This window comes from Amia ocellicauda, chromosome 11 (genome assembly GCF_036373705.1).
Source record: "Amia ocellicauda isolate fAmiCal2 chromosome 11, fAmiCal2.hap1, whole genome shotgun sequence".
Taxonomy (NCBI): Eukaryota; Metazoa; Chordata; class Actinopteri; order Amiiformes; family Amiidae; genus Amia; species Amia ocellicauda.
The window spans coordinates 34,772,983-34,793,872 of record NC_089860.1 but is presented as its reverse complement, the minus strand read 5'-3'; positions in this window follow the sequence as shown (position 1 = coordinate 34,793,872).

Here is a 20,890-nt window from a genome sequence, read left to right as displayed (position 1 = left end):
GGTATCAGTTTCACAGCGGTCTGGAAGTCATAGCATCTTATATAAGGGTTCCTGCTTAAAACACTAGCTGGATAAAATCTGTTGCATACTAGAGCTATCCACCCACACTGGTCTGGTGAATCCCCGAATCCCCGAATCCCCCAACATCACAGCTAGTCACTGACAGGTGGCAATGATGTGAAAATATCAGAGGTATCTTAGTATTGACTCTGCACACAAACACATCAATAATAACCTGAAAAAGTTTAGGGGGAGTCTGCAGTGGTTTGTGAAAGTCTATTCTGTCACTCCTGTTTTTATTTTCACAGCTGGGATGTGATTAGTCACTTTGTGGATTCTGAGTGTGGATGGAAATCCCCCAGAACCCGGTGTGTTGATCTGGCCCCACATCATACCCCCCATCCATGCTACAGTAATTAATGAAAAATACCCTTTCAGATATTAAGAGGTTCCTCTCTGAGCACCATAGTGGCAGTTACACTTCAGGATTCCCCATGTCTTCAGTGATAAAGTAAATATCTTTACAAAGACAGATTATCGTGGAGTTCTGGAGTTATTCAGTCATCTCTTGCATTCGGCTTGCATAGCTTGTGGGATTGATCCCTTTGAACCACTATCGATTTTATAGGACTCTAGCTGTGTGATCAGGACCTTTGTGTCCCCACAGTGCCATCTGAGAGCCCCAGAGCAACAGAAGAGAGACAGGAAGACAGAGAAGTGCGTAATGAACACACAACACAGACGAGGTGAACAAGGAAAAGCAGGGCTGAAGACATTGGAAGAAAAGGTCCCTCGTCTATCTTGGTGTCCAGCAGGATGTCAGAAGGCTCAAATCAGCAATGCACCTCACTGTACAATGTAAAGGACTGTGATTTTGCATGATGGCAGCTGTATTGCTTTGAGGTTAGTGCTGCTGCTTGTTTAACAGGTATTGAAACTTACTAACAAGTACAGCTAGTTGCTGCCAGTTCCAAGGAGACTTGCATTTCCCCTCTGAAATCTCTGTGAACCCACTGGGAGTGAGGAGCAGTGAAATGGAGATCTTGGAAAAACAGCTGAGCCAAGGAAAACACAGCTGTTGCCTGGGGAACCTATGGGCAAGCATGGCCTACTTTTGCCCAGAGCTTAAAACCCTTAGGAAGCCATGTGTGACAAACATGTCACCTACAGAGATCTAGTAAACTGGGTTAATATATTTTTGACCGCAGTCCATTGAGTGTTTGTGACATAGATGGGTTCCTAAGGGTTAATACTAATTCATCAGTACTGCCACCACTTCCACTACTACTGCTACCACTGTATATATTAATAATCATAAAAGTAATTAAAACTTACTGTAATGTTGCACATAAACAGCATGGAATTTCAAAAGGGATTATGGTCACAAGCTGATTCTTAAAACCCGATATAAATAACCCAATCCTTTAATTAAGCTTTTTGAAAGGTGCAAAACAGTGGATATGCAATACACTATATACACCCTTTGAAAGCAGCCAATTAAATGACCCAAACAAGGTTTAATGACTTTGCAAACCTATGTCCTAGTTTGATAGGTTATGCAGAATCACACAGGGTTGGGGTCGGGGTTGAGCTAAAGTATGACAGCCCTGTTTCCTCTGTGCCAGCTTGACGCACTGAATGAAACGGTACATGTTTTGTGCCAAAGAAGGATCATCGTGCCGTACTGCAAAATATGTAAAAGACTGATAAAGCAACCCCACCTGCCTATGAGTCAGCAACCCTCGCTGTTCACCTTCAGCAGTGCTTCACAGAGACGGCTCGATGCTCTCAATGCACAGCAGGCCGTCACAGAAGCACAGCGCTCTTGTCAGAACTTGAGGAGGAGGATAAATAGGCTTGTGTGCTTCTCGCCCTCCAACTCCAACTCGCCCCTCTCTCTCTCTCTCTCTCTCTCTCTCTTTCTCTCCTGCCTCCACACTCCACACGGCTCTCAGGTGCGCCAGTCCACTCTTTCCCTCCGGCACAGATGATCAGGGAGCAGAGAGAGGATGCAGGTTTGAGCTGAGCAACACCAGAGAGCTCGTAGGCAAAAATGTCAAACCCCTCTGACACAAATGACACTTACTCATAACTGACAACTGCATCACTCACTTCTGGAGCGGACACAAACCGCAAGACTCAGAAAGACCTTCAAGCGTGTGCATATCTCCCCCCTACACCACCACCCACTCTCCACCACCCACCCACACACACACACACAAACACACACACATACACCTACACATACACGCACACAGACGCACTCCCACACACGCACAGACAGACACAAGCCTGGCATAGCACTTGTTCTCATTTCAGATTTAACACCGGAAATGCCTGTACTTATTCAAACACGGCTGTTGCTTGCATTCAAATCCAGGGACCTCTTGGAGCCAGCGGAAGTCACAGACAGATATGACAACTAGCGCGAAGTGTGTGACTCAGTGGCTATCCGCCCCATCTAAGAATAGCGTATTAATGCAAAAGCGTACCTGCTACTTGCCATAGCTTACAGTCTAAAGGCTGCTGCAGTTATCACAGACTGTTACTTTCCAACTCTGCGTTATCAGTGAACCTCTAATCTTTCTTCTCTTCCTTATATATGGACATAATCTTGACATATTTTAACATGTCTCACAAGCACCAGGTTTCTTCTCTCTCTACAGGTGGAGCTCTGCTTTTTTGGACTCATCCTGTGTATTTTTTAATACCTATTCAACTACATATTGCTAATTATGGACTTATTCACAACTGAGTAGCAGAAGCACCGGCCTTCTCCCTCCGGATGGTAAGCCCACCCCCATTCAGAATCTGTGGCTTGTGTCGACTCAAACGAGTCCACCTTGGGGGCAGACCCACTGCCGTCAAACTGAACAGCACCCCCATTATTTCACTTGGGGCCTAAATCCAAACCCCTGCAGGAAAACAGTGAGCAGTCGGCCACAACAACCAGAGTGACCTTAGATGGCCTTATGGAACAACATCCCATTTCACTTATTCAATGCAGCTTTAACTTTTACGTCTTTTATCTTTTCCGACAGTACTTGTAATATTAGATTTATTATGTTTTATTATGCTCCTTGTGCTTTTGATTATTTTCCTCCTTGTTCCCTTTCCCGTAGCCCTTGACTGTGACTCTACATCTTGACAGCACTTAGCTTTCACCTTCCAGGATGTAGGACCTCACTTACTGTACTTGCCTTTGTAAATTGTAAATTGTATTTTGTATTACTATGTTTTAGTTAACTTGAATTTGTAATGATTGATGCCTTGTACTTAACTATATTTTTGCACTTTGTTTTGCACTTATGTTGTAAATCGCCCTGGATAAGGGTGTCTGCCAAGAAATAAAATAATAATAAACAATAGTTTTGCTGTTTTTTTAAATTGCCAATACACAATTTTTGGGTTGGGCTGCTTCACGTTGCATAACAAACATCAAACAGAAGTATGCTTCAATTCAAATCTATTTTCTCTTTAATAATGCTCTGACAGAGAGTCTGCCTTTCAATACTGTGGCAACAAAACACTTGGCAATTTCAGTACATGGTAAAGAAGTGAAAATGAAACAGAATACACCGCAGATGATAAACACAATATTTCACTGCCACCCAAAGTCTCCCTGAGGGCACTTGCCGAGATAACAGAGACGATCTGAGTAAAGAATAAGAATAGCATTTACAATTTAATACAACCTAATGCAAATTCTGAGAGATAAGGTAGGATGACAAAAAAAAGGGATGAGATTTAATTAAACATTGTAGCTTCCAGTTCTGAAAGATAAACAGTTTCTGCTGCGGCTGCTGCTGCTGCTGCTACTACAGTGCATTAACCTACTTACAAAACACATCCTCCAGAAAGATCTTTAAAATAACCGACAGTGAAATTACAAAGAAGACAAACTCTGAAACTCTGGAAGATTTCTGTCTTTGCATTCCCTGTTCTATTAGAATCTTTCTGTTTGTTTCTTTCAGTCTTCTTTGCGTCCCTGGTGTAGCTTTGTTGATGTGATTAAAAAACTAAAACAAGCCCCTACCTATGAAGGATCTCTTCCCGGTGTCTAGCTTCATATCAGCGTGTGGATCTCGTCTGCGCAGTTCTTGACATACGACTCCCAGCTGTGCTTGTGTTTGTGTTTTAAGCGGTCCTTTCCTCCCCTGATAACAAGCCTGACTAATGAATCCTCAAAACATGTCACTCCCTCCCCTGTCTTTAAGAAAAAGAGCGTCTGATTTGAAGCCACATGAAGGGCCTGCCCCCTGCCCTCACACACTCACCCTGCCCTCCTACCTGCCTCCCTCACCTGCCTGAGAGAGTTGAAAACAAACTGGTGCTCTGTGTCTATAAAATCACTCAATAGGCAACTAGGACAAGAATCGGATGAAAATCACTCGAGCACTGCCGGTACTGGAGTGGCAATTTGGGTAATCAATTTGAAACGACTTCCTTTTTCTCTGTCCTCAGTTCGTCAGTGCCAAAAGCGGGAAGTGGTTTACTGTGTGCCGAGGACCCCTGATTGCCAACACAGGAGCGCGCTAACAAGGGAGCAGCACTCACAGCAGCAGGCCACACCAGAGAGGGTTGCTGTGCTGTTGTGGAGGACTATATCCGGCGTTGCTTTATGCTCAAGCAGCCCAGTTGTATTAATCTAGAAATACTTCTCCCTTGCAATTGCTATAGCAAGACAGGGAACCTTGAAAATGTCATTATTTCTCAGACCAGCAAACACTGAAGTAAAGGGCATTGTTGACGACATGGGGAAAGTGATGCTTAGCCTTGAAACATCTTGAATTTTGGTTTGTTTGTTTTGCTTTAAAGGACTATACGGAGCTGTAACAACACAAATTCTCTGGCACGTTCCTGTGTTTTAGGCTACACTTTGTGAACCACCCCGGTGTGCCCAGACAGAGCAGAGTATTTTACAATGTAGCGAAAGCAATTACAGTGTCCACAGGTGCAATGGTCTTTGTGCATTCATAAATATAGCTGCCAAGTCACTGTTCTAGTCTACCGGCAGCAGGTTCGGTTATTTTCTTCTATTCTTCTATGTCTGTAACATTTGTTTGTAGGTTAATTCAGTTTGGAGAACAGAGAACCTTTTATTCTGGAAATAAATGCAGTGTTTTATAGTGCTACTCAACAGCATGTGTCTGTAAGAAACAATATTGTGTTTCTTTGAAAAATTCGACTGAGCAAAATGTTTTGTGTTTCGTTTTTAAAGGTGAAATTTTCGTGTTTTCAGAAAAGGGAAAAACTGACAACAGCCCACTGGCACCACAGGAGCTGATCCTAAAAGGTCTCTACATTCCTCAACATGCTTAAAAAGGAATTCACCCCCCACCCCATGTAGTAAATTCAGATTAGAGGCCCTGATTTATACAGCCGAACAGAATATAGATTTCCAACCGGCAGGCTTGCCTCTGAGTCTGCAGGGAAGAAATGAAGCTGCTGATGCTATTAAACTGATGAGAAACAAATTGGATTGCTCTGAAACTGTCTTGTTTTTAATAGCTTTGCCCCCCCTCACACTGTTCGAAGTGACAGAGGCATCACATTATTCTGGAAGAAATCAGTTGGTAGCAGATTATTACACCGAGTTGATTGCCAACATGGAAGGCTATGATGTTTTTAAGAAACATTACAAATAAATAAAAATGACTCTGATAAGCAGCCTGCTCTACTATTGCATGTAATGCTTCTCTGGCCCAGTGCAGACTGATTACAGATTTGCAGTCCAACAACAGATTTGCGGGGGGGGAACAAACTTCACTTGGTCAACTCCTGAATGTCTTCTGTGCCAGCTGTGCTGTACCTTGGACAACGATAGTGAGAATCTGTCTTTGATGCTTTGGTCAAGTGGCAGTCTGAAGTCATATAAAGGGGATTTAACACTGGGATACACTGCTGTTGAGGTGAGAAGTCAATTAGTAAATGCTTTCACTTTCAGAAGGTGCTGGGGTAGCATGATCAACGCACACACGCACGTCTGTCTCTTTGTGCCACAGTGTGAGAGAGAACTTCCCTTCTGCTGGTGTAACTCATGGCACACAGGAGATAGCACCCGACCATTAACTGCAACACAAATCCCAGAAAGGACGCTGCCCTAAGACCCTGCTCTCTCTCAGGGAGGGCCATGGGGAGGGCCATGTTTGATGAGCCGCTGGGCCGTCAGTACAGGACGTGCCCCTGTGATGGGCGCCGTGTGGAAGATGCTGAGTGCCACAGTTTTTACCACAGGTCAGCAGGGTTTGTGCTTCCGCTCCGGAAACAGCTTCCCGCAACCTCGAGTCGGGCACGCAGAGTGTTAAACTGCCGTTACATAAATTTTCTTAACAAGGCGCGCTGCCGTGTCTTGTGATGGATGCCACTGAGGTGGAAAGGAACTGAATAATGAAAGAGGCTTCACCAGTAGCTGCATTAGCACCGACTCCCTGTGGAATAATACATTCCTGCTCTGCCTACAGTCCAACTGAATTTAGGAGGATGTTATTGTCAGACTTGTATATATATATATATATATATATATATATATATATATATATATATACAGTATATATAAACATATCTCAAAGGCAATAATGAGAAAATATAATGAGAGTAACCATATACATACACCTATGAGTGAAACTGATCAATTCTGTGAACGAGTCCGGCCTCACACTCTGTAGATTAGCCGGTCGTTACGCCCCTCGTAAAGTGCTTTACCATAGTGGTTCACCAATTTTAATTTGGGCTGCCTGGCCAAAAATGTTTGGCAAATAAATGCCAACTTTTGAATCTAACCAGGATGAGCTGTTTAAAAAAAAATCTTAATGGACATATTCACACGCATAAAACAGAGTCAGTTGGGATTGATCCCCCTCTCATATATGTGTTAACAGGATCTGTGCTTATCTCAGAAAAGGCCCATGGGATTGAGTCAGAACTCCGCCAAAAATCGGAAAACCCTTGTGTCTGAATCATGTCATGTTTCAGTTACGGGACTCATGTTTAACCCATGTGTATCATTTTCTTCCCACAAGTCTTACAACTACATTGTGTAATACAATTCTAATGCAAAATCCATCCAAAGCTGCCCGGACAACATTGAGCTTATTTTAAATTTGAGAATCCCAGGAGTGCTTTCAAATCTGCTGTACAAATCTGCCGTCATATCGATCAGTTAAAATATGAACTGTTTATACAGACGGAGAACTTCAGGAATGTCAGAGTCACCCTGAGAAAACAGTCCTGTCTGTTTTGCAGTTTGAGGGAGAGTGGGAGGCGCAGAAAGAAAATAAACAGCCCAAGTCAAGAGGATGCATTGTCGTCAAACAGATGACTGGAGATATATATGGGGAGGGGCAATCAGATGAGAAGTTAATGAAGCCAGTAAGAAAGAAAAGTACACGTCAATGCAGGCAAACATGTGCAGAGGGAAATTTACAAGATACAGTGCGTGGTGTGGGAACCAGTTGTGCTTAGTAAATGGTGCAGCTAATCTTTGACTTCTTACTTCTGGACCATGTGGACAAATAAAACCCATTGAAGTGACTGGTGTGCACAGTGCACCCAAAGAAGAAAAAAGGATGAAGCAATGATTGTTTTTCGGGTACTGTTATAAACGTCACTTGTGATCTATGGAACTAAATGACCCTTGACAAAACTGTATCGTGTTCCCAGGCTTGGTGTACATTAACCACAACAGAACAACAACAAACAAAGATTAATCTACTCATCACACTACAACAATTGGAGCAAATTCCTTTTTAAAAATCATAACACACCAGGACCTCGTTCGATCCCTCCAGTCCTGATCTGTTGATCCCATGTGTAACAGTCAATAAATGACATATTAGATGCAGTATTCAAAACTGTTCTAGGCTTTGGCCTTGTCATTCACTGTGACTGAAGCCAGAGGTAAAGAGATGTCCGTCACTCCAGTCAATAGGAAGAGGGAAAGCTCTACTACTGGAACAAGATGTGCAGTACCAACTGCTTTCACGCCGCGTACCAATAGACAACAACATGAATATAAATCCTCAGGGGCCTTATTCTGCACTTCAGCATTAAAATGTAGAGTTAAACCAGTCTAAACCAGGTGTAATGACGATTCAATCCCACTCAGCATTTTATACACATGGAAGCAGCTGGTTTCATTTTGCTTTGCCCCCTTCACAGTACAAGGTGTCTAAAATACACTGAGAGAAGCCAGGTACAGTAGAGTTGTGCTATATTTAGCATCTGGATGTGTGGGTACGTGCACTGCAAGCTGGTGTCCTGGGGAGACTTCCTCACTGCAGTATCTCGAGCAATCACAATGCATTAACCTGAGAACTGGGCCCAGAACACACACCCTCCGCCAAAGCATCGCTCCCGGCTTGTTATATAAAGGAAAAAGGACCCAGTCTAGTGAACACCTTAAATTCTCCAGCTTTCTTGTGCATTGGAGCAAAAATGGCATGAGAAGTATTGTTTAAACTTCATAAAAAAGAAGGTGAATTGGCAAATTGGATTGACTTAAATAGCCAACTTCTGTCTTACACGCAATAAGTGCTCCTCCAAGGGAAATATAACATGTTTGTGATCAACCCACCAAAACTAAAGGACATGGCTGAGGGAGTCACTATTTCCCACAGCAGCAGTTAAAAGGTGGTGGGGGAGTGCAAAAACGACTTCTTGTGAGAATTAGATGGTTGGCTGCTTTTACAGACAGTCATAAAGCTTGGGGTGACAGTTTCCAAGGCACATTGACTAACTGAACTAACTGTTATATCAGTGCTCTTACTGACTGAATTCTGACTGACTCGGACAGTGTACCTGCAGTATGTTGGCGACCAAACAGCTTCTTCTGGCTTCGGTTCAGCTGAGCCTCTGGGTATTGCTTCTTTATCTGCACAGACATGGTTAAGAAAGACAGAATGAAACAACGCTCCCTGTCACGTCTCTGAGAATGCAGGCGCACAAATCCTTGCACACACTGCAAAGGAATAAACATCATGCACAAATAAATACATCAATGCATGACAAAACAAAACTGAGCAATTCAAAAAAAGTTCAAAAGAGAGTGGAAATATATGGGGAACTATGAATGAAAACAACAGGTCAATGGAAAGTCAATCATAAACACATTTCAGTAAAGTGAGCAACATGTGCTTCTGCTTCTGTGTAAACACACTGCGGTGTCATCAGCCTGTTCCCATGAAAATAAACAAGTTTAAATCATAAGAGCACGACGTGTAACTGGGGTGTGGGAGTAGGATTGCGAACCAAGTTCACATTCACTCTAGGCCCGGGGCGAAGAGCTGTGCTGTAGTGATATGATGTTTAGGACACCTGTGCAGCATGTAGTATGCTTAACCACGCTGAAAGGAAGGGCTGTAAGCTGTCAGGCGGCCAGTTGGCCCCGGCCCCGCATGCTTCTCGGCCCCAGCGCTTCCTGCCAGGATTTTAACCTTGCCCTCTCTCCACTTGGGTCTGAGCCGCCTGCCAGACAGAGACGCCCGAGGGGGGATGACATCTGGCACCTTCTCACCGGTGCAGCAGACGCTCTGCGATGGGTTGCAGAGATCCCAGCTCAGTGCCAGGCGAGACGGCCAAGTGGCCCCGAATAACCAGACACTTTGATTTCAATGAAAAAAACCAAAGGCTTCAGTCAGGAGTTCTTGCCTTTGCTGTATTGATTTTGTTGTGTTATTATGGTGAGCGGGTTGACAAGGCAAGCTTGCAGAGATGGAAACAAACACACACAAAAACAAATAAACAAACAATTAAAACCAAATCTTGAATATTTTGTATTCCCGTAGTGTAGTGGGACACCAGACTTACACTGAGAGTTGTCTTCTATATAGTTTACAGTGCTTTATTAAACTCTCATCAGCAGCGACTGAGATAGCACAGCCGTAATTTACCATGAGTGCAAGTTGTACTTTTCCAGCCTGCATAAATTCTCGGGTTATTGGATCCTGCTAAATCCTCTTAGCTGTTCAGCAGAGGAATTGTTTATAAAAGATGTGGTGGCAACGAGACTGTTTAAATCTGACGATAAACACTCACCATCTGAAACAGGCCCACAAAGTCCTTGTAGCGTCGGACCACAAACCAGGAGTTGGTCTCACTTCTCACAAAGATCTTGTATTTCTGGAGAAGACAGAGCAGATTATCTATTACCTTCACCTGAGCTCTGCAGCCAAAACTGTTCCTTTATTAACCTCACATCACAAGTCACGAAAAAGAATATCTTGACCTGTATAACACAAATAAGCAGAATCCTAGTGTTTTATATTTCCATACATGCAGACAGAAATTAATTGATCTATCTATCTATCTGTCTATTTGTGCAACATGGCTCATGTTTTCTACAGTTTGAAGGAATTTATTACTCAGTTCCAGGTCTTTTTGTGTCAGAATGAGATTTGTTCCAGTGTAGTCTTTGCAACAGACAGTTTTAATGCATTCTACAGAAAAAAAAAATCCCAATAAGCTTATTGTACGTCAACAATTCATCGAGACCCTAATATGTGGGCCAGACCTAGTAGGAGCAGTCTTTAATTACATCTCCATAACCGTATCTCGTCACCAGTTCATAAGTTGACCTTGAAATGAAACCTGCTTTGCAAAACACTAGGTTTAAGCTTAGTCGCATATGCACAATAATCCTGCACTATGATGCCTCGAAGTAGATCCCTTCAAATTGGAAATTAAATCTTCGGACACGGCAAGAGGACACGGAAGAGGACATCATAGTTAATGATTCTGCCTGGCACGATTAAGAGCGAAAGGGCAGTTATGCAACTGGTCTTCACAGACCGGTTCAGTGGGAGGCAGGACAAGGCTCAAATGCTGATGCATGTAGCATTGTTCAGTTACCCTGAAAGATTCTCCGTAGATCTCTCTACAGCTGTGTCTGATTCATCCCCTCGGTATTCAATTGAACTTCTCCCAAAAATCAAGCCTCCCGACGTGAAACCTACTACTAGCTGGGTGTCCGTTCCACGAGTGGGCTGAGATATTGATGTGAGAACTGCAGCCCAGGGAGTGTGTGATGTGTGTTTCATAACTCCGCCATTGGCAGAAAGGCTAGTCTCAGTCCCATTTCCAACCATTACATTTTCACGTTCGCACACATCCCGTACGATCGGGCGAGGGAGCAGTCATGAATAGCAATACAGAAATACCCAGCAGTCACTGCCTTGTCTGCAGTCCATAGCTGACACAGATGCAATGCCTTCTGGGATTAAAATAGCAACTATGCCGGACACAGTCGGAAACATGTATTAAAATTGTGTTCTCACAGACACACCTCCGAGCGCTGGAGATGCACAGCACCAAACGAGTGACAAACCCGCTATACCAAACGACTGGCACCCTGGCATGGGGCATTTTCACACTCCTGAGATCCCTGGGGCTGTTACATCACTGAAGCAGGCTTATACAAACCATGAGCTTGAGTAACAATAACAATGCATTCAACAAAATAATAATAATAGTTATTAGAGCTGAACAGTGTCCCCCCATTTCTGCATTACCACTAATTCTGACTGACACATCATGGTCAATGAAAGCAATTGTGCCATAAGAGAAGCTGCCCTCTTATAGAACGATAATCGTCCAAATCGTCCATATAAGGCAATATGACAGCGGGCACGAAAGCATAATACTTTCTAAGCAGCTTGATGTGGCAAAAAGTCTCCAGATTGTTTCATACACAGAGCTCTTTCAAACAGCTCTTTTTCTCTTCCTGCAGAGTCTGTAAATCTCTCCCGTCAGTGAACAAGGGATCCGCAGCTGTGATTTATCATATGTGGTATTAAGGGTCTCTGCGCAAACAGAGTTCATCTGCTTTTGAAGGATATACAAACTCTGATTAGATTTTAATGCATTTTATAAGGCCGTTCATCTCCCTTATTTAGGCTGGCTTGTTCGGTGTTCGATCGGCCCTGGAAAAATTCCATCTGAGACAAGATGGAAAAACAACAGAGGTAGGGGGCGAGGGGAGGTAGTGCCAGAGAGGAGGAAGTCGAAACAAACACAATTAACTGTGATTTGGAGAGAATATGGGTGCAGACGCACAAGTGCACTCCTTCTTGTTTGAGCTCCAAAACTGCTGTCATGGTGCCAGCTCTGTAAGACTGAAACCACAAGGTGCATTTCTTCTCTTCACACACCGAGGGACCACCTTCAAAACCCTGTCGAATGGAGGCCTATGCTCTCCGTGTCTGCAGATGAAAAGAGGATTCACCCTTTTGGCTTTTCACATATTGACTTATTTAATGCCTTGTGGGCCGGTATCTCTGAAACTACAGACCTACATCTGGTTTAGAAACATTGCACTGGCTTCCAGGGAGGTGTAGAATTGATTTTATATGTCCCTAATTGATCTTGCTCCACAGTACGTAATTGATCTAAAATCTGGCGATGCTCCCTTATGTGCTCTTTGTTCCTTGGGCTGTGGGCTGCTGTGTGTCAATAGTGTCAGCTAAGATCAATGGGTGACCGGGCATGTTGCTGCTAACCCTGTTAATTATGGACCACTCTCCCTAACCAAGAGGGACTCTAATACAGTGAGCACGGTTCAATCTTTAAAAATAGACCTGTTTACAACAGCTTTTCACTGAGCCTACTGTGACTTGTGATCTGTCGTTTGCTTCGATTTTTGGCTGCAGAGGGCTGTGAGAAACTTGTTTACATAAAAAAAAGAATTATTGCTATTGTTATTATTATTACTATCATTTCATATTGGCCACTTCCCAGTCAGATACAGTGCAGAGTATTTATCATCTGGAGGAAAGAACCGGACGAACAGCGGCTGCCTGGGGAAGCAGCACAGCATCGGGCCACTATAGCAATGAACACAATGACACAGTTGTGCTGGAACCGACTCAGACCCTGCATTGGAAACAATGTTTAGTTTGGCTGACAAGAAATCTGCTCATTAAATACGAATTAGTTGTCAATGATGTCTCTTTCAGAGGCAAGATTCCAGCTGAATGGACTGAGAGAAGACGGGACGGGGTGTGTGTGTGAATGTTTCACTGCCACTCAATTGATGTCTGTCTTCATAAAGAGCAATCTGTATCTGACTCTGCCAGCCTGAAGCAGTGAGCCGTGATCCGGTAGGATTCCTCTCTCCATCGCTGGGAGAGAAGGATGGATAATTCAGGATGAGCTGTTGTCTGGCCATGACATATGTACCACTACACCAGCCCCCCTGCAGGGAAAAATCAATACCAGGACAATGAGCCACTTTCAAACCTGTCCGCCTCCTGCCTGCGGGGACCGGTCTGAGTCTTCACAACACACTCCAGCATAACACATGCAGCCTACCCAGTAATAAGACAATAAAAAACAAGAACATCTATCTCACCACAGTGAGAGCAGGAACCGAGTAACACTCAACACTGTTCAGATCACATCAGGCATCACGACAAATCAAAACCAGCAGCTTCAGGCCAAGTAGAAATAATAATAGAAGAAGAACTAGTCAATCTTAATATCAGCCCCTCTGAAATAACGAATGTAATCTTTACAAAGCAAAGAAGGGGCACATTGGTGCGAATCTAGTGCTGCTTGAACACAGCTCTTGTATCGTGCCATTTTACCTGATGTCCCCTCATTCTGCACTCACTGGACAGAGACTCCTGTCCCCTGCGATGCCCACCTCGTACCTGCCAGCCCCAAATTAAACTCCCGCAACACTGCCACTGTTGTTTTTCTTTCCGCAAAAGAGATGAGACAGTTACATAACTCACAAAGGGGAGTGAGGAGGGGGGGCACGTGCACACCATGGCAAACTCACAGCCATTTTCAGGATTTTTAGAGGTGCTGCTCTGATATCTGTGGTGTTATGTAAAGTTTATTCCCCCCGCAGTCTTTGATTTTAAGAAAAAGTAGAAGCAGAACGAGATGCCTTTTTACTGAGCCCATCGAAGCCTGAATTAACCCAGTGCTTTAATTCACTTCTCTATTATTAACATGGATTAGAAGAACCATTTCTTTAAGAGAGGGAAATCAGCAGCTGGTGAAATATATTGGTTTTCCGTTTTTGAATAAACTTGCAGAGAACACACAAAGAATTCACAAATGACAGACTAGTCCTCATAAAGATTTTTTTTTTTGACTGGAACAGAGAGGACAGAGATTTGATTGGTCTTCCCAAATCCTGGACGACAGTGACCAAATCCACTGCTCTCACCTCAGCTGTCCCATTGACACAGGCAGCTCACAGTTGTATCAGAAAACAGTTCCTGTCAAACATAACATCTGAATGAAATCCAATGTAATGCTCCTGATTTCATTTGAGACTAAAAAGTAATATTTTAAAGCTGCACAGTATTTTGTCAGCGCAATGCAAGCTTCCTAAATAAACAGGTTCTCCTCAGTTGACTCGGCTTGAGATTACATTAGTAGTGGATTTCTTCTCCGCTGTCCTGAGAGACTCAGGTTTCAGGCTTTTCTCAGCTTCAGATATTGTATTCAATGCTGTCCAGGGAAGAGCCATCTATCACTTTTAAAGCCAAAAAATAACTCTTAAAGAAGTACCAGTTGTACAGTCAGAGATGTACATCTAGTTTCATATGCGTATTGATTGGGCACACCATGTACTTCATGGTACTTGGGAGTGTCTCATTGATCACAAAACAAGGACTGCACATGGGGATTGTTTTTATGCACACTGGTTCAGTCTCAGTCTCCAAGGCCAGCAACCAAATCCAACAGGCTGACTTCCATCAATAGTGGATCTATACATTGGGTATGGGGGCCAAAACAGAGATAGTGGAGGCTTACAGGCACTCACAGAGATAAGCTTGTGGTCGTGCAGCTGGTAGCTTTCATACAAGGAGGGGGGACACCAGCTGGCATAGGTGACTGTGGCCTGGATGTGTGGTGTGGCCTGGACCTTCTCATCCTCTCCTCGCTCACTGGGTCCTGGGACCTAAGAAAGAAAGACAACTATCAGTCATGAGTTTTCTCCAGGTAATGGATATACAGTATGTAGACATTCAAGAAGATGTTAACATACAAGTATCATGTTTCAGTTTCAGATACTTCAGAGCTCAGGAGATTCAAAGATAGAGAGCAGTGGCTTCTTTTCCTTCGTCCAGTTTTCTTTCTACCGTGTAACAGCTTTGGAGAGGTTGTCTCTTTCACTATTGCGGGGGCAGCACCTGAATCGAGGGACAGATATATGGAGAGAATGAGAAATTACATTAAACGAACACATCTCACCACAGAACTCAATTCCCCGACTCACTGCCCATTTTGTTACTTTAAAATAACTGAACCAATACATGAATGCAACTCTCCACATGACCAGCGTAAAAAAATAAAAACAATACACATTACAAATCTCTTCAACACAAAGAGCCTTGACTCTTTCTTTAAACATAGATGAGGAAGGAATACTCCTGATGTCTGCAGTAGATAATGTCTCAAGGAACGTATTAAACCTTGCAGGACACGGTGGCCCAGCGTCATGCGAATGTCACGCGGTCGTAACAGCAGCGAGTGATCTGGTGTGGAGATGCACGATGTGCTGCCTCTGTTTTGATAATATGTAACAAATTGGGGCTTTGAAGTTCAAGATTGATGCATTTGTGCAGGCCTTCATTTTGGTTAATCCACAAAGCAGGCTTCTTGCTCTTATGCAAGTAGGCTGTTGATTGTAAAGGCACTAGATTGCAGAAAAACATAAAGAAAGAAAGAAAAAAGAAAGAAAGAAAGAAAGAAAGAAAGAAAGAAAGAAAGAAAGAAAAATACATTTTGGCACAGTTTGGATGAGACCGATCATCGAAAAGCAAAGGAAAATAAACAAAGTGAATGCAGGGGCAGAGACCTGTCTGAGTTGAATTTGGCAGTTTTGAGGGGAAAATACAATGATTCAAAACATTTTTCTCCTTAATGAAAAAATACACAAACATTATACATAAGAGGATATTAGGAAACATTAAATGCATCGCTCAACAACTCATAATGATTAAATGATCGTTCAATTTGTGCCTGTGGACAAACGTTAAACTAATAAACAAGAAACAAGAAAAGGCCACAGAGGCAGGTACAGTCAGTACTGGGAGATTTCAAACTCGGCACAGGGCAGTTCAGTCTGGTCTGTTACTGCGCAAACTGTTTTCTCCGCTCTGCCCTTCTCCCTGGCACCGGCGACTCTCAGCTGACCCGCTCCGTGTCGGAGAGATCAAATGACAGCACAGGGACCAGCGGGCAGCAGCTGCGCATGGCGAGCGCCGCACACACGGGGGAGAGGAGCGCTGGAGCGGAAAATAAGTTATGTAACCATCTCAGAGGGGCACGGCCTGTTTATGAACCTCCTGCAGGAAAACAAGGTGCCTCCCTACCCTTGGAGCGGCGGCCCACACAACACAGTGATCGTACAACACAGCGGGTTCCAATCCAGTCTGAGAAAGCTCTGGCATACCCGCTAGCATGGAGCTTTACCCAGACTTATCCCATGATGCTAAATGTCTTTCCAATACATTCACAATAATTATATAATCATGACAGTATACAGCATGCTCAAAAGAATCATAAATAGCCCTCCATAGTAACTGTGCATGGTGAGTCCAAAAATATACACAATAAATCAAAAGGACAAGGGCCAGTACTCACTCAGGAATATGTATTTTCCATTATTTTTAGAGGTGGCTAGATACACAAAAAACACATATGTGTCTGAGCCCTGACACACCAAACAAACAGACCTCAAGACCTGACAATCCTTACAATGCCATTCTTGAAGGCTTAACAAATTTGAGCGTTGAGAACAGAGCTGCCATGAACACAAAGCAGGGGCGCGCTGTAACAAAGACGCATCAGTGGGGGATAGATGGTTCTGTTCATGTATCAGAAAACTGGAAGTGTTGATATAAGATGAGTTCAGGCCATTAGTATGAGTGATCAGACCCTCGCAGTTAATCAGGAGAGACATTCAGCTCCCTGTGCAAAAGCGTAGAGATACAAGTTTACCATTAACCCTGTTTCCCCACCAGCAAATTACATAACTTTAGGAGAGCCAATCAGGGCTGTCAAAACTCCTACAAAGCATCTCATGAACTATTCAGGGCGATGTTGTCTTCTGAGGCCTGTGTCACAAACTGACCTCCTTGTTCAAGTCAGTGAACTGGTGATGAGAGGGCAGCCAGCATTTTTCTGTTTCACTAAACTTGCTCTTGAACCACAGACATGTTTAAACGGTGGTATGAGTTTAATGGGCCCGTGGCTTACACAGTGTCCAGAATGAAGGGATAAACACGTCGAAGACCGGGAATAAACAACACTGCAGAAACTGAAGCTGCTTCAGATTTCCTCAGGGATTATAATGTTTTTCTTTTTGCTAATCTGCCTTAGTACTAATGTTTTCCCCCTTTGCTCCCAAGAGAGGAGATTTAACAGGCAAAGTAATAATTGAATTCCTTCAGTAATTAATTATTTCTTAGTTAATGTCCTCAATTACTCTTACTGACACACTTGAACATCTCTGGTCATTTATTTTCCACGACTGAAAGGTGTTTCATCAGCCTGTCAGCAGAGTGAAAACTACTTCAGATACCAACGTGAATTTGTTTCTTGAAAATGCTGAAGCTGATGATAGACTGAGAAACACACTCACATTTTAGCTTTGTAATGTGAGAGAAGGCTCATTTTCACTTGGACGTGTTCAACAGTCTCCACAAACCCTTTTCAGGCAGGTAACCGGAGGAGACAGAAGGCAACAGATTTTCTACGGCCCAATGTTATTGTGTAAACACTTCACTTCCTTCACCACTGCTATTTGCGGAGAGAAAAGGAACCAATCTCAGCTGTGTGTTGTCTGTTACTCTGAGAGGAGTAGCCTGGGAAAAAGCCAGAGTCTTGGGAAATGTTTTCTTCCCAGTCGTCTCTTGGGGAGGATCTATTCCAGACCAATCAAGACCAACTGACCAATAATTCAAGGGAGAGAATGATCATGACAAAGTATTTTTTGATGCCGATCTTCTCAAATAAATCTCCCTGACTGCTTCCTTTGAACGGGTTTGTGTGGTTAGGGAACCTTCCGATGCAAACAAGTTAGGAGTCCAAACAGAAAATCACTCCTCTCACAAAATCAATGAGACATTTTCTTAGCATGACGTGATTTATAGTTGACCGCAGCAATCAACTTAAACAAGATGCAGAATTAGATTTGTAGGGTTTCAGCTGAAGTGTGGGAAATAGCACTGCACCCCTTTTCCATTTGCCCAAATTATATCTTCAGTGTGAGCCTCATTATTACCCAGAAGGCTTCAGTCTAGTGACCTTTAAGCACCAGGCTTCCTGTCACATTTGTGTCACAGCTAAAGTGGCACACAGCAAGGATAATAGAGGGCTTCTTTTGTGTCTGCCTCAAGCAGGAATGAGATCAAATGATCCGCAGGCAACTCTTATCATGTGCTGAGCCCTGTAGTGACTCATGTCAGATATATACAGTACTGTGCTAAAGTTTTAGGCAGGTGTGAAAAAATGCTGTAAAGTAAGAATGCTTTTAAAAATAGACATGTTAATAGATTGTATTTATCAATTAACTAAATGCAAAGTGAGTGAACAGAAGAAAAATCTAAATCAAATCCATATTTGGTGTGACCACCCTTTGCCTTCAAAACAGCATCAATTTTTTTAGGTACACTTGCACAGAGCTTTTGAAGGATCTCGGCAGGTAGGTTGGCCCAAACATCTTGGAGAACTAACCACAGTTCTGTGGATTTAGGCAGCCTCAGCTGCTTCTTTCTCTTCATGTAATCCCAGACAGACTCTATGATAAGAACATAAGAACATAAGAAAGTGTCCAATCGAGAGGAGCCCATTCGCCCCATCGTGCTCATTTGGTGTCCATTAATAACTAAGTGATCCAAGGATCCTATCCAGTCTGTTTTTGAATGTTCCCACATTGTCGCTTCAGCCACATCGCTGTCCATGCAGATCTGGAAAAGCTCCTCTGGTTTGATGTGGTTGATGCCTTTCATGATTTTGAAGACTTGGATCAAGTCCCCACGTAGTCTCCTCTGTTCCAGGGTGAAAAGGTTCAGTTCCTCAGTCTCTCAGTAGGACATTCCCTTCAGACCTGGAATAAGTCTGGTTGCTCTCCTCTGAACTGCCTCTAGAGCAGCGAAGTCTTTGAGATCAGGGCTTTGAGATGATGTTGAGATCAGGGCTCTGTGGGGGTCATACCATCACTTCCAGGACTCCTTGTTCTTCTTTACACTGAAGATAGTTCTTAATGACATTTGCTTATGTTTGGGGTCGTTGTCGTGCTGCAGAATAAATTTGGGGCCAATCAGATGCCTCCCTGATGGTATTGCATGATGGATAAGTATCTGCCTGTACTTCTCCGCATTGAGGAGACCATTCATTCTGATCAAATCCACAACTCCATTTGCAGAAATGCAGCCCCAAACTTGCAAGGAACCTCCACCATGCTTCACTGTTGCCTGCAGACACTCATTTGTGTACTGCTCTCCAGCCCTTCGGTGAACAGACTGCCTTCTGCTACAGCCACATATTTCAGATTTTGACTCATCAGTCCAGAGCACCTGCTGCCATTTTTCTGCACCCCAGTTCCTGTGTTTTCGTGCATAGTTGAGTCGCTTGGCCTTGTTGCCATGTTGGAGGTATGGCTTTTTGGCCATAAGTCTTCCATGAAGGCCACTTCTGACCAGACTTCTCTTGACAGTAGATGGGTGTACCAGGGTCCCACTGTTTTCTGCCAATTCTGAGCTGATGGCACTGCTGGACATCTTCCGATTGTGAAGGGAAGTATGCATGATGTGTCTACATGATCTGCTACAGTAAGTTTCCTTGGCCGACCACTGCGTCAACGTTGCCCGTTTCTTTGTGATTCTTCAAAAGAGCTTGGGCAGCACATCTGGAAACCGCTGTCTGCCTTGAAATGTCTGCCTGGGAGAGACCTTGCTGATGCAGTATAACTACCTTGTGTCTTGTTGCTGTGCTCAGTCTTGCCATGGTGTGTGACTTTTGACAGTAAACTGTCTTCAGCAGCCTCACCTTGTTAGCTGAGTTTGGCTGTTCCTCACCCAGTTTTATTCCTCCTACACAACTGTCTCTGTTTCAGTTAATGATTGTGTTTCAACCTAAATATTGAATTGATGATCATTAGCACCTGTTTGGTATAATTGTTTAATCAGACACCTGACTATATGCCTACAAAATCCCTGACTGTGTGCAAGTGAACCTAGAAGAATTGATGCTGTTTTGAAGGCAAAGGGTGGTCACACCAAATATGGATTTGATTTAGATTTTTCTTCTGTTCACTCACTTTGCATTTAGTTAATTGATAAATATAATCTATTAACATGTCTATTTTTGAAAGCATTCTTACTTTACAGCATTTTTTCACACCTGCCTAAAACTTTTGCACAGTACTGTATATATATTTATATAGTTGTCTGGCATCTGGCTCAGACACCAGATATGTGGTTGGATCATTGGGTCACTTGCAAACACATAAACAACACAAAGTGATTGAAACTAGGTGCAGGTCCTCTTCTTGTTGAGGACTGTGGCCCCTTGTTTGCAGGCCCTTGGAGGAGGTAAAAACCACATGGCTTCGGAGATGGTTTGGTGCAGCACAACTCACCAATTATTGATTTCACCAATAATCATCTCCTTATTTATTACCCTTGGGATAATTTTCCCAGTTGAAGTGTTAAATGATGTTTAAATACTGAGGCCTTGAACATAACATACTGCTGACTGAGGTTCTCTATTAGTGCAGAATATCTGCGATCCCCAGATCAAACTGATTTTTAGGAAGATTTTAGCAAGTATGGGTAGTATGCCCATGAAGATAAAAGCAATACTTCAATACTATCAAAAGAGAAAGAAAAGGGCATTAAGTGAATAACTGCATGTGCTTACCTTACTC